The sequence below is a fragment of the Mus musculus genome, chromosome 3 (genome assembly GCF_000001635.26).
Source record: "Mus musculus strain C57BL/6J chromosome 3, GRCm38.p6 C57BL/6J".
NCBI lineage: Eukaryota > Metazoa > Chordata > Mammalia > Rodentia > Muridae > Mus > Mus musculus.
Window position 1 is genome coordinate 20,396,856 of NC_000069.6, and position 12,601 is coordinate 20,409,456.

The window sequence follows — 12,601 nt, forward strand, 5'->3', positions numbered from 1 at the left end:
AACACTTTTGTTCTGAGTAAAATTAACCATTTAGTACAGTTTCAGTCCTCAGCTGTGTCCATTCTCTTCCATGGCTTCCTTTGTAAGAAGGGTTTCAGTAGAAGATGGGGAGATAAGACAGTAGATGGGAAGTTTTTTAGAGATGGTCAACTTTTTAAGTGACTTATGTATGTTAAAAAGCCAAAATTTTAAGTGTTTTAGTTTATAAAGACTTAGGGAAAGGCCCTCAAGTTTCATTCCTAGACAAAGAATTATAGGAAATAGATGTGATTTGAACATAATGAATGAACTATTTGTATGTAATTTGTCTGAAAAAAGTTTTCTCCCAAATAAGAGATACCTGTTAAAGTACAAGAAGCATACAGAACATCAAGTAGATAGGACAAGGAAAGAAACCTTTCATGACACATACTAATCAAGAATTAAATGTACAGAGAAATAAAAATACTAAAAGCTATGATGGAAAAACAGCAAGCCACCTATAAAGGCTGACCCACTAGAGTAACACCTGACTTTTCAGTGGATATTCTAAAATCCAATAAACACATTTGTTTTAGATACAGTTGCATATAGCTGTTTAGGCTGCACTTGCCTATATTTCTTTGTGTAGGTGCTATTTATTATTATTAATAATAATAACAATAATAATAATAATTATTATTATTATTATACAAGTCTTTGACTTCTTGTTTAGAGTTACCTCAAGATAATTTATACTTTTTGAGGTTATCATGAATGGTGTTATTTTTCACAATTTCTTTCTCAGTAAGTTTATATAAGAGGAATATTTATGTTTTAATTTTTTGTGCTGCTACTTATTGGAAGAGTTCACCAGATATATGAGTTTTCTTGTGGAATTTTTAGGATCATATATGTGTACTACACATATACACAAAGATCATATAATCTTTGAAAAAAGATAATTTAACTTTTAAATTTCCAACTTTTATCCCCGTGCTCTCCTTCAGTTTTAATATTACTCCTGCTGGATTACTAGTGCTCTATGAAACAAGAATCCCTTGAGTGAGGCCAAATATGAACAGAGACAGCTGTAGGAACCACAACAGCTCACAGGAACTGGATGATGGGCAAGGAAATCTGGGTGGTTGGACAATTAGCATCCTTGTAGAAATAAGGCAGTTACTGGTAAAAAAAAGTTCTTCACTTAACTCAGAATAGTATGCCATCAAAAAGGTATGCATTTTTTCAGTTTACAATATTTTATTGTAGAAAAACATTCGTGTAAAATTTGAGTAAACCTTTTTACCTAGGCTTCTTTGCAATATATATTTTTACCAAGTTATTTCTTATTGTCCATAATCTGTTTTAAGAAAAGTACTCAAAAAAAAGTTAAGTGGCAAAGACTTTCCCTAGGTAAGAAAACACTAACAAATCATTGTTACTAACATAGAACCACAAAGGACTGCTCAACTATGACCATCTATTACTGTTTTATTTCTTCAAATTGCTTAGCATTATTTTTACAAATAACGTTTGAAATGTAAATAAATAAAATAACCAATAAAAAAGAAAAATGATGTGTAATGATATTCTGCTATACTCATAGATTGGTGCTAATCCAATTGTCATCAGGGAAGATTCATCTAGCAACTGATGGAAAATGATACAGAAAACCACAGCCAAACATTAAGCAGAACTCAGAGAATTCTAACAAAGATGGGGAGAAAGGATTGTAAGAGCCACTAGGATCAAGGATATTGTAAGAAAGCCCATATTATTAATACATCTGGACTCATAGGGACTCACTGAGACTGACCCTACCAACAATCAGGGAGCCTGCGTGGGTCTAATTTAGGCCCTCTGGTTATATGTTATAGTTGTGTAGTGTGTAGTTTCTGTGGGATTCCTAACAGAGCGATCAGAGACCGTTTCTGATATGATTACCTACTTTGGGGCCCTTGTCCTCCTACTGGGTGGCATCATCCAGCCCTAATATGAAGGGGTGTGCCTAATCTTATTGTGATTTGTTATGCCATGGTAGGTTGATGTCCCTGCCCTTTTCTGAAGAGAAATGGAGGAGTGGATGGGAATGAAGAAGGTAGGGTGGAGGAGGACGTAGGGGCTAAGGGAGGGAGAGGAAACTGCAGTCAGAATATAATAATATATAAAGAATAAGTTAACCAAAATATTTTTTACATATATACATTTTCTTTCCATTGTGTCTATGTCTTTATTAACTTCAACACTTTCAAGTACAGCAGTTACAAATGCAGTCTTCCAAGTGTGGATCTAGATGGGTTGGTCAAGTGCTTATCCCTTATGCACAAAGCCTTAAGTTCAGTCAGTTTTGTGCATAACCCAGGCCTCTGTGACACATACCTATAATTTTATCTCTAAGGAGATAAGGTCATCAGAAGTCCAGGGTCAACCTGCTCTGTCCTGAGTTTGAGATTAAATTGGGATGGATGAGTAACTATCTCATGCCTTCTTTGTTATACTAACCATACACGGAAAAGCTATTTAATGTGTTCTCTTCTCAGTTACCTCATTTGTTAATGAAAGATAAAGATAAAAGCTGGCCTGATTCTACTAAAGTATGATTAAAATGTTGATAGTACTAGCAAATTGCTTTAAGTAACTACCAGTAAACAATATATCTTTGAAAAACATTAAACAATGCACATAGTTACATTTTGATTACCTACTTTAGGTATGCTTCATTGGCAATTTGTACTCTCAACTCCATAATAATCATAACCACTATCTTTAATTTTCTTGTACTTCTGAAGACTCAAGAAATTATGACAAATGCTTTAAAAGATTAAAACCCAATCCATCCAAAATAAGAGAGTTGAAGTTTCCTCTGCCACCAGAGGAGTGGAATTTTAACGATTTGTTAAAAATAATGCTAAGGTTTTTTTTTTTTTATTATTAGAAATTTCAACTTTAAACATTCCAGAGTATAGATGATTAGGCCTGATTGAATACATGGAGAGTAGAAAACTAATGTAGCCAAAAGGAAAAAAATACATTATATTTATATTTTATTAATTTTACATTATACTAGTAAAGTGAATTCTTTTGTGAGAGAGGAGTGAAAATGTGTGACTTAGACAAGTCCAAGAACCGGCACGGGATATTCTTAAAGGAAAGTAAGAAGGCTTACAATGTTGAACTTTAGAGGGGTATTTCAGAGTAACAGTTTTTTACCTGAGAAACCAAATGAAAGACCCAGAACTATGGTAAATTCTGTGGTAAAGAAAATTTACTTAAGTTTAACCAATGAGCTGTTCGTTATTACTGACATGTGAGTGCCACTTATTGCACCTATTCTGACATCTTGCCATGCTGGTTACTGTCATACTTCATAGGTGTTTCAGGTAGGTACAATTATTAATTACCTCTCTATCATGTCAACTTGCCTACAGTTTTATATATCACAAAAGAGAACTTCAAGAAACTAAACTTCAAGATAGAGGATTCTAAGTAATATCCACCTAGAATCACTTGAATTCTGAGCCATCCCTGTGAGATTTATTTAGCAACTAGCACACAATCTCTCAACCTGAGAGAAAACCAAGGGCTACCCCAAACATCTGGATTTGGGAGAAAGTCACTTCAAATACTTTGATTAAGGAGTGGGATATTTTCTCTTAACAGGATTGAAATCATGTCTGCTATTAGAAATCTAGTCATACTTATGGTGTTAGTGAGGTGATGGACCTTAAAATTTATCATACCAATTTACTAGATCAGCCCAATTGCTTACAACATTCTAGATATTTCTAGATATTATTCTTATACTCATAAGTAAGTGAAGTGGGGCTATCACTCCTCATCACAGAAGCTTTTTTTATATATAGAAAAATGGAGACAATTATTGAAAACCAAAATTGGACACAATGAAGAGAGCAGTGGATTGTGGAAAACCCAGCATCAATGGATACTATGTACACAAAAAACAACAATATAGACTTGAGTTGTATTTATTTTTTTATAATGCAAACATACACAAATAAATACACATATGTGACAATATAAACAATGAGTTTGAGAGTGTGCTGCATGCGATGAACTGCAGGGAGGAAAGAGGGCAAAGTGGTATAATTCAATTTTCAATAAAAATTAAAAAAACAATAGTAATCAAAGAAACATTTATAACTTATATTAATGGGAGTTCAGGAGGGTCCAATGAATAATTAATGTGGAAATTATGCATTTCTTTAAGATTTCCATATCTCAAATTTGTATTACAGACCCTTTCTAGGAAGACAAACCATAAAGAATGATGCTGAGATAAAGGTCTCAGTTTATGAAGAGAGATACAACAGATATGATGTATACTTATGTGAGGTTCCGAGTATATGTGATACATGTGTGAATACATGTGTGTGTGTGTGTGTGTGTGTGTGTGTGTGTGTGTGTGTGATTGTGTGTGTGTCTGTGTGTGATTGTGGGAATTTAGAGGCTTGAGCTTATTTAGGCTAGAGGAAAGCTGCAAGCATTGTTCTTTCTCCTATCTTTTTGTGACTCTGAGTCTCTTTTGTTCACTACTGAACAAACTTCCAGCGATATTTGGCCATAAGTCTTGTGTTAATTCCTGTCACAAACTCCCATCTCTAGGTAGAAGCCTCTGGGCTAGAGATGCTTGTGCTACAATACCCAGTTTAGTTTGGTTTTTAATGTATGTTTTGATGACCTGAACTCATGTCACAAAGCCTGTACCTCAATTCCTTTAGACACCGAACTACCTTTTCAGGCCATTTTATATATTCTTAAAATTGTGTGCCACCCCCAATTTCATCATTTGTGATGATTAATTTTGATTATTTATGTATTTTTATCTAGAAATATCGATGACACTGGCTTCTAGGCACAGCTCTGAGGGATTATTTACTGTCATTAGCTTCTGTCTATTAGAGCTTCTGAGAAATTATTTGCATTAGGTATTTGAGGTGGGAGAATTAACACTATACCTGGGCTGTACTACTCATTAGACATGCCTCCTGGAAAGTCCAAGGAGGAGAAAGTTCACAGAGTATGAACATTCATCGTGCACTGCTTCTTACTGGATGAACGACTTCACTAACTGCAACCTCCTGATATCAGAATTGTACCATAATGATGCCCAGAGTCCTCAAATATTGAGCCACTTTTTCCTAATGTAAATAATATTCTAGAAGAATAATTATTATTTATTATAATTAATTAACACAATATAATTATATCATACAAACATATAAATATTATATTATAGTGACATATAAATATTATTCTAATAATATTTATTTAAAATAAAGTGTTTCTATGATGTACAGGAGTGAGGCTGATTTTATGATACACCTAATTAGTTGATTATTAGCCATTGGGACTGTTTTGTGGTAAGAATCTGGGAGAATTTGGTTAGATAAATTCCCAGCTTTCATTTCTTATGCATAACGTAGAATCACTTCTGCTGTTTTGTATTATTTTGGAAGAAAAGACTAATGAAGTGATGCTAGTGGATCTACCTCATGAATGCAGGTCTCTGAGTAACTGAGTTAGAGGAGAAGATTGAAAAATGCCATTTCCCAAAGACTATGGAGAACCAAGGCACATTGGAATCTAAGCAATAATGTAGTTTAATAACATTTATTATTATAATAAAGAATGTGTAATATACAGCAGAAAATAAACATAATAAGTGAAAACTGTTTGTAATCAATAATATAGTAAAATATAATAACAGGAGTGTCTTGTAATAATATAGTCTTCTATGGCTAAGCGGGAGGTGCAAAGGCTCATTGAAAAAGAGAGGGCTGGAACCTTCGTCAGTCATCCTCTACCACTTGATCACACTGTTACATACAATATGTGGAAGTTGCTCTGTTGTGCACTGCTAAATGAACCATAAAATGTCATAGTTAGACAATCATATGATAGATTTGCCTCACTTCAGATTAGTTTCTCTGTATATTTTCTTAACTCTACACAAGAATTATTTGTGTTAACAATACACCTGATTTTGAATGGTGCTAACTGTTATAACTCTTCACATATGTGTTTTAGTGGATCCTGTGCTAATTATTTGCCAATGAAATGAAACAAACACTAATGCTTTTGTACAAGTATAACAAAGTTTGTTGGCAGTGGCACAAGGCTTAATTCTTTAGAATGTTTAATGTTTGATCGATTTTAAAATCAAATCATTGTTTCTAAATGATCTTTTAAAAAATAATTTCATATCCAAGATATAGTACATAACTTATTGACCATTGACCAAGGTGAGAAATATAGTAGGCAATATTCTGGTAATCTTACAGAGACTAAATTAGGAGTTCATCTATCACACACACATTTCCATATATACATGCACGTATTTGTGTGTGTACATATACATATATGCATATATTTAAACATAATTTAATTAATGTGTTGTTTCAAAACCCTTTTCCATACTCTAATATCATGATGTGCCCCAAAGCTGCTGGGATGTTTACAGTTCTTTGAAATCAGGCAATGCTGTCATCCACCATTCATTTGATGACTACTTAAAACGTCTTCTTACCTGTCTGTAGGACCTTTCTTCTGAGGGGCAGCAGATGTAATCTTTAATTCTTCAGCATTATCATTAGAGAAAGTTTTCTCACTGTGGTTACCTATGGCTTCTTTCATAGCACACGGTTTATGAACAGTTTTTAGCGAACCTGAAGGCATCTTTATGTCATCAGACCTTTTTTTGAGTAACTTTATAAAATATATTGTCATCATCCCCAAATATCTTGAGACAATTTTCAGTTCGATTTTCTACAAAAAAAAATCTGTGACACAACAAGACAAAAATCAAGATCCTCTGTCATTTCACATAGTTTACAAATTTGAAATCAAGTAAAAATTTGAAATCTAAAATTGTGATAACAGTTACTACAAACAGGTATGAAGACATGAAATGAATTCTCTATCTGAAATGGAGATTCTAAGTTCTTTGGATCTAACTAAAACTTCTTAAAATTTCATACAATAAAGGAACTACTAAGTAAAGCATTATTTTAGAAGTTATAAGCTGACAAGAACTGTGAGTGAATCGAACTAATGATTTTAAAAGTATCTGGACTATGTTTTCTTGGGTTTTGGAGATGGGGAGAGGGGGAGGGGGAGTTCCATTATAGCAGTTGAATGTGATGCCCCTCTAATTCCAGGCATCTCAATACTTGATTCCTTCCTTGTGAAAAATTTTGGGTGGTTAAAGTGGCTTGGCTTTCCTGGAGTCAGTATACCACTGGTGGGAATTTAGGGTTACAAAATCCTGGTACTGTTTGCAGTGTACTCTCTCTGCTGCATGCTTGGTGTCCTATAAGAGCAATCAGTTTGGGCCCTGACATTTCTCAGTAATTAATTGGTAACTATAAGTACAACATGAATTGTATCTTGTCCTCCATAAGTTGCTTTTCATCAGTGTTTTATCCCTGCAATAGTAGCCGATTAAGATATTTCCTGTATGGAACAACACAAGTAAGTCTCTTCTGAGATGTTGGTTAGGTTAATTCAACTCTACTCAGCACCTAAGTTTCTTCCCAGGATGCACCTAAGATTATATTTGACCAGTCTTAAAAAAGATAGGAAAGAAATGATTCTCAGGAAAATCCCACTCATCAAATCTTTTCTTTTATGTGTTGATTGTTCAGAAAAGTTTTGCTTCTTTTTTTCATACCTGATCCTACAAAGGAATATATTTGAATGGAACTATACATATAGGAAGAATCATTAATCATTATGATTAAGAATGGGAAAATGTATTTAATTGCTTAATTTGGACTGAACACGCAGCATAATATAGGATTTGATTTTAGGTTACCATTATCTGTGTTCTCCAGGTTAAAATGATTTTAGTAGTCCAAACCATGCTCAGTCCTGTGTGAGAAAGCAATTCAAGCTACTTTCTTGCTATTGTACTTCATTGTGAGTAATATTGCCAAAACTTCCTTCCTGTGGACTTTATCATTAAAACTACTAGTTAAAATGCCCCCTACTTTCCTTCTTTTTTGTTTTCTTTTATTGTATTTTGTTTATGTTTTAAATGTATGTTCTTATTGGTTCTCTATGAATTCCTCATCTTGCAATCCTGTAACACTTGTTTTCCAATCCTTCCATATCTGCCCCACTGTAACTCCCCCATCCCCCAAATTAATAAATTAAAATTTAAAGTTTTAAATTAAAAATTGAAACCATAAAATTAAATTAAAAAATTAAAAATTGTGCTGTGGAATGTGATGTGCCATGGTATGTTACATTGTCTGTACTCTTTTGCCTCAACAGCTTTACTTGTGAAATGCCTGTTAAGCAGGGAGAGGGACCTTATAGAGCCCACTTCCAGCAGGTAGACAGGGCATCAAATGAGGTAGGGGGTTGCCATCCCACAGTCAAAACTCTTACCCATAATTGTTCCTGTCTGAAAGAACTACAGGGATGGAAAGGAGCCGAGGAAGAGAAAGTCCCGCGATAGGCCCAAAGTGGGATCCAGCTCAAGGGGAGGTCCCAAGGCCTGACACTTTTACTGATGCTACGGAGTGCTCACATAAAGGGACTTATCATGACCGCACTCTGGAAGACCCAACAAGCAGTTGAAAGAATCAGATGCAGATATCTGCACCCATCCAGTGGAAAGAAGCAGCTGACCCCTGTGACTGAATTAGGGGAAAGCTGGAAGAAGCTAAGGGGAAGGGTGACCCTGTATGAGGACCAGCAGTCTCAATTAATCTGGACTCCTGAGATCTCTCAAACACTGGACCACCAATCAGGCAACATACACCAGCTGATATGAGGCCCCCAACACATATACAGCAAAGGACTGCCGGGTCTAGGTTCAATCAGATATGCATCTAACCCTAAAGAGACTGGATGCCCCAGGGAGTTTAGAGGTTCAGTGGGATGGGGGTGGGGTGGGGATGGGGGGTATAAGGACACCCTCATTACAATAGTAGTGCTAAAATGGAAAAAGCTCCTAATGTATTTTTTTTTCAATTTTACTATAGTCTTATTGCAGTACTATTATATGGGCAACATATTGTTGGCTAAAACATCAATATCTAAAATCAGTATCTAAAAGAAAGAAAGAATGAATGAAAGAAAGAAATGATTCACTTACTTCAAACTACAATAGCAAGCTCCCTTCCCAAACCTTCATGAAATAGATTAATACATCTTCCATTCCGGAAGAATGCAATCCAGGGTGTCCTTTAACAGCAATGATCTTTCTGAGATTTTTTCCAATTCCTGGCTCACAATGAGGACTTTGTTCCAAAAGGCAAAACCCAACAGATCCCCTTACCTTTTTTGAGAGGTCACTCCCAAATAATGAGTTACTGGAAGTAGGATCCCATAGAACATGAGGGGTTATGCAAACAGATAAACTGTTAAGTGTCCAAGTGATTCATAAAAGAACTTTTTAATCTTTAATTACACATGAATAAGGTATTTTAGTAGAATGTAAGTTGGTTGTGGAATCTGTGGTAAAAGACTAAACAGAAAAATGAGAATTTTATGTTTGATTGTCTTGCAAATAATATTACTCATAAAACTCTAAATATAAAGAAATATCTGGGTAAAGGCTTTATAGACTAGCTCATAGTATAATCAGAATTCAAAGTAAATATGAATATATGGCAAAAGTATTGCTTAAAGTATTTTTTGCAGATCACTTTTCTGTATAGAATCATGGGAATTATTTTAAAATCATATATGAATTTCTGTGTACTACATGTATGACTGCTACTGACAGAATCCAGAAGAAGGCGTCAGGATTCATGCAATTAGAATGTAGATGGTTGCAGGTCATGTTTGTTCTGGGCATGGAAACATCCAGTGTTGTTAAACAGCGAACTATTTTTCCAGCCCCCTTGGAGTCACATTTAATATCTAACTTAATATAAATCCAACTTGTAACACTCTTGTGGCAATCTAGATCATGATGAGCAGGAAACATACTAATGAACCTAAGCAATGCAGTTATAAAAAATTCTACTATAGATAAGGCAGAGATGCTGGGTTTCTGACTAGCAATGAAAGCGCAAAGCTTTTCTGTTACCTAAGAAATTATTCTGTGGAGTATAGTACAGGAAAATGTTTCAAAGGAGACAAAGCTATACCTAACCTAAACTCCTGTAGGTAGTTATAGCTGAGAAAGACAAATTCAGTGAAAGCTTCATGTTCCAATTAATGGCATATATTTAGTATATGAAATATTCACTATACCATGGTAGTAATATTAGGACACAAATAACCCACAGGTATCATACACACAAATTTCTTTTAATTTGTATTACACAGGAACTCAAGCCAATAGTCTAGCCTGGCCTGCACACAATTGTGCAGCACAGTCTGTCTTCCAAATCATGATAGTTATAATGTAGAAGGCTCCCAAGTGGTGGGATTAGAGATACAGTACAACACTCTTGCTTGAAAAATACATCTGTTTGCAAAGTGATAATACATGTCTGAGCTAAGGAAACATCTTGGAATGGGGCATCATTCCAGTGGATAATCCTGTACATACAAGCCTATGTACATTCAAAATGCATTGCTTCTATCCTTGTATGGTTCCCCATGAGTTTACTGTACCATTATCTTTAAATAGCAGAATTTTTTTGGTGCAAAATTTCTTGATCAGGGATACCAACCCAATTTTGTAAATCTTTAGAAATCCCATTTTAAAGAAAAACAAACAAACAAACAAACCAACAAACAAGACTTGTAATTATCATTGTACATTGGAGAAAGTATTTGAGAAACATTTTTGTTAAAACATAGCAATTTAGTCCAGTGAGTCTCAACTTGTATGTCACAATCATTTTGAGGGTCGATTATCAGATATCCTGCATATCAGATATTCCATCCATTACACATTATAATTCATAACAGTAGCAAAATTATAGTTATAAACTAGCATCAAAATAATTTAATGGTTATAGATTACCACAACATAAGAAACTATGCTAGCGTTACAAGGTTAGGAGGGCTGAGAAGCACAGGTTGAGTCCTACTTCCGTAAGAGATTCCCAGCACTGTCACCTACCCAGAATCTTGGCTCAAAAGTAGAACTCTATAAGCAGGAACTTGTGTTTTTTTACCTAAGACTAGAATCAAAGAAGCAGAGTTCTGATTGCAGTAGCAGTGCAATAAACCTACTGTCTGTTCAAGTTGCCTTTCCTGGCTTCCAGTTTACACCACTACCTGCAAACATTGATCTGCAATCAGCTCTCCAGCCCCCAGCTCTGTTTTCCTCAAAGGAGGTCAGCTCCCATGTGGGACAACCAGACAGGAACCTATCATAACTGCCCTCTGAGAGGCTTGACCCAGCAGCTAACTGAAACAGATACAATGACCCATAGCCAAACAGTGGATGGAGCTCAGGGACTATTATGGAAACGTAGGTGGATGAGTCAAGAACCTGAATGAGATAGAAACTTCACGGGAAGAACAACAGAATCGACTAACCTTGACCATTGGGAGCTATCAAAGACTGAGCCATCAACCAAAAAGCATACACAAGCTATACCATGACCTATGGCACATATGTAACAATTGTGTAGCTCAGTGTCCATGATGGTCCCTCAACATGTGGAGTAGGGGCTATCCCTAAAGTTGTTGACTGTCTGTGAAAACCTTTCCCCCTCTGGTCCCAGTGGGAGGAGATGTGCTAACTCTGAAGAGAGTTAATATTCTAAGGTGGGAAGATGACCTAGGGAGTCCTAACCCTGTCAGAGGAGAAGGGAGAGATTCTGTGAGGGGGAAAGAAGTGAGAGGCTGCATTCAAGATGAAAAATGAATAAATAATGAATAAACAATCCAATAAATAAATGAAAAAAAAATAACAACAACAATAATAATAATGAATAAATATAAAAACCAACAAAACAAACAAAAGCCAAATTGCTCTTTCTGAAAATAAGCAACCATCAAAAAGGGCAAGGCCAGAAAATATCACATCCCGATTTTATAATTTGGTGAATCTGTACTTTTTGTTCATAGTAATTAAAGTTCTGTAATAGTGATGGAATTTCTTACTTGAACACACCATTTTGCCTGTGAGAAGGTAAAATTCACATCCATTCCCTTAAATATGTGAATATTCAATTATTTAAATTAATCGTAAACAGCAGCTTGTTTGATGGACAGAAATGTTGTCTTGTTCATGAAACACCATAACTAACTTTCATGTTGTACCAAGAATAGAGAAGTGAGAAAAAAAATGAAGAATCTCAGGTGTTCCTGTACTTTTAAATTGCTCTGAATGCACATGGCTGCCTTCAGGCACTGATCTTCACTTTCTTCCCCATGATTTGGTCCCAGATTTCTGACAATTAGAGCCAGACACACTTGGCAAGCCCCAGGGCCAAGGAAGGATCATTTGCCCCTTTGCCTAATGATACTATAGTAGCATTCTTACTTTCAGAGCATTATCTTTTTTCTCTTGATGTCTGAGGCCACAGCACCACAGTCTACTGAGAGACAAACTCAGAACATGGCACAATTAAAATATAACAATGATATTTGTTCTAGAGTCATTGCTGCTCCCTTGCAAGTTAAACAAAGTAGACTATTAATGAGTAGATTAGGCTAATTCTTGATTATTTGATATGGTGTTAGGATGGTAACATCAGGC

At 35.3% G+C, this 12,601-nt stretch overlaps 1 long non-coding RNA gene across 2 annotated transcripts in view; it reads right to left on the reverse strand.

Moving 5' to 3' along the window:
* Nucleotides 1–5,641: 5,641 nt before the first annotated feature.
* The window catches only part of Gm31466, a 103,710-nt gene continuing 96,750 nt past the window's right edge, over nt 5,642–12,601 (reverse strand). Inside the window, exons 8-10 of one of the 2 annotated variants that reach the window (XR_001783796.1) lie at nt 9,269–9,457; nt 6,509–6,761; nt 5,642–5,836 (exon numbers count right to left, since the gene is read on the reverse strand). This is a non-coding gene — a long non-coding RNA (predicted gene, 31466). Of the gene's footprint in view, nt 5,840–6,508; nt 6,762–9,268; nt 9,458–12,601 lie in introns of both variants that reach the window. The other variant, XR_001783795.1, reaches the window with a different exon arrangement.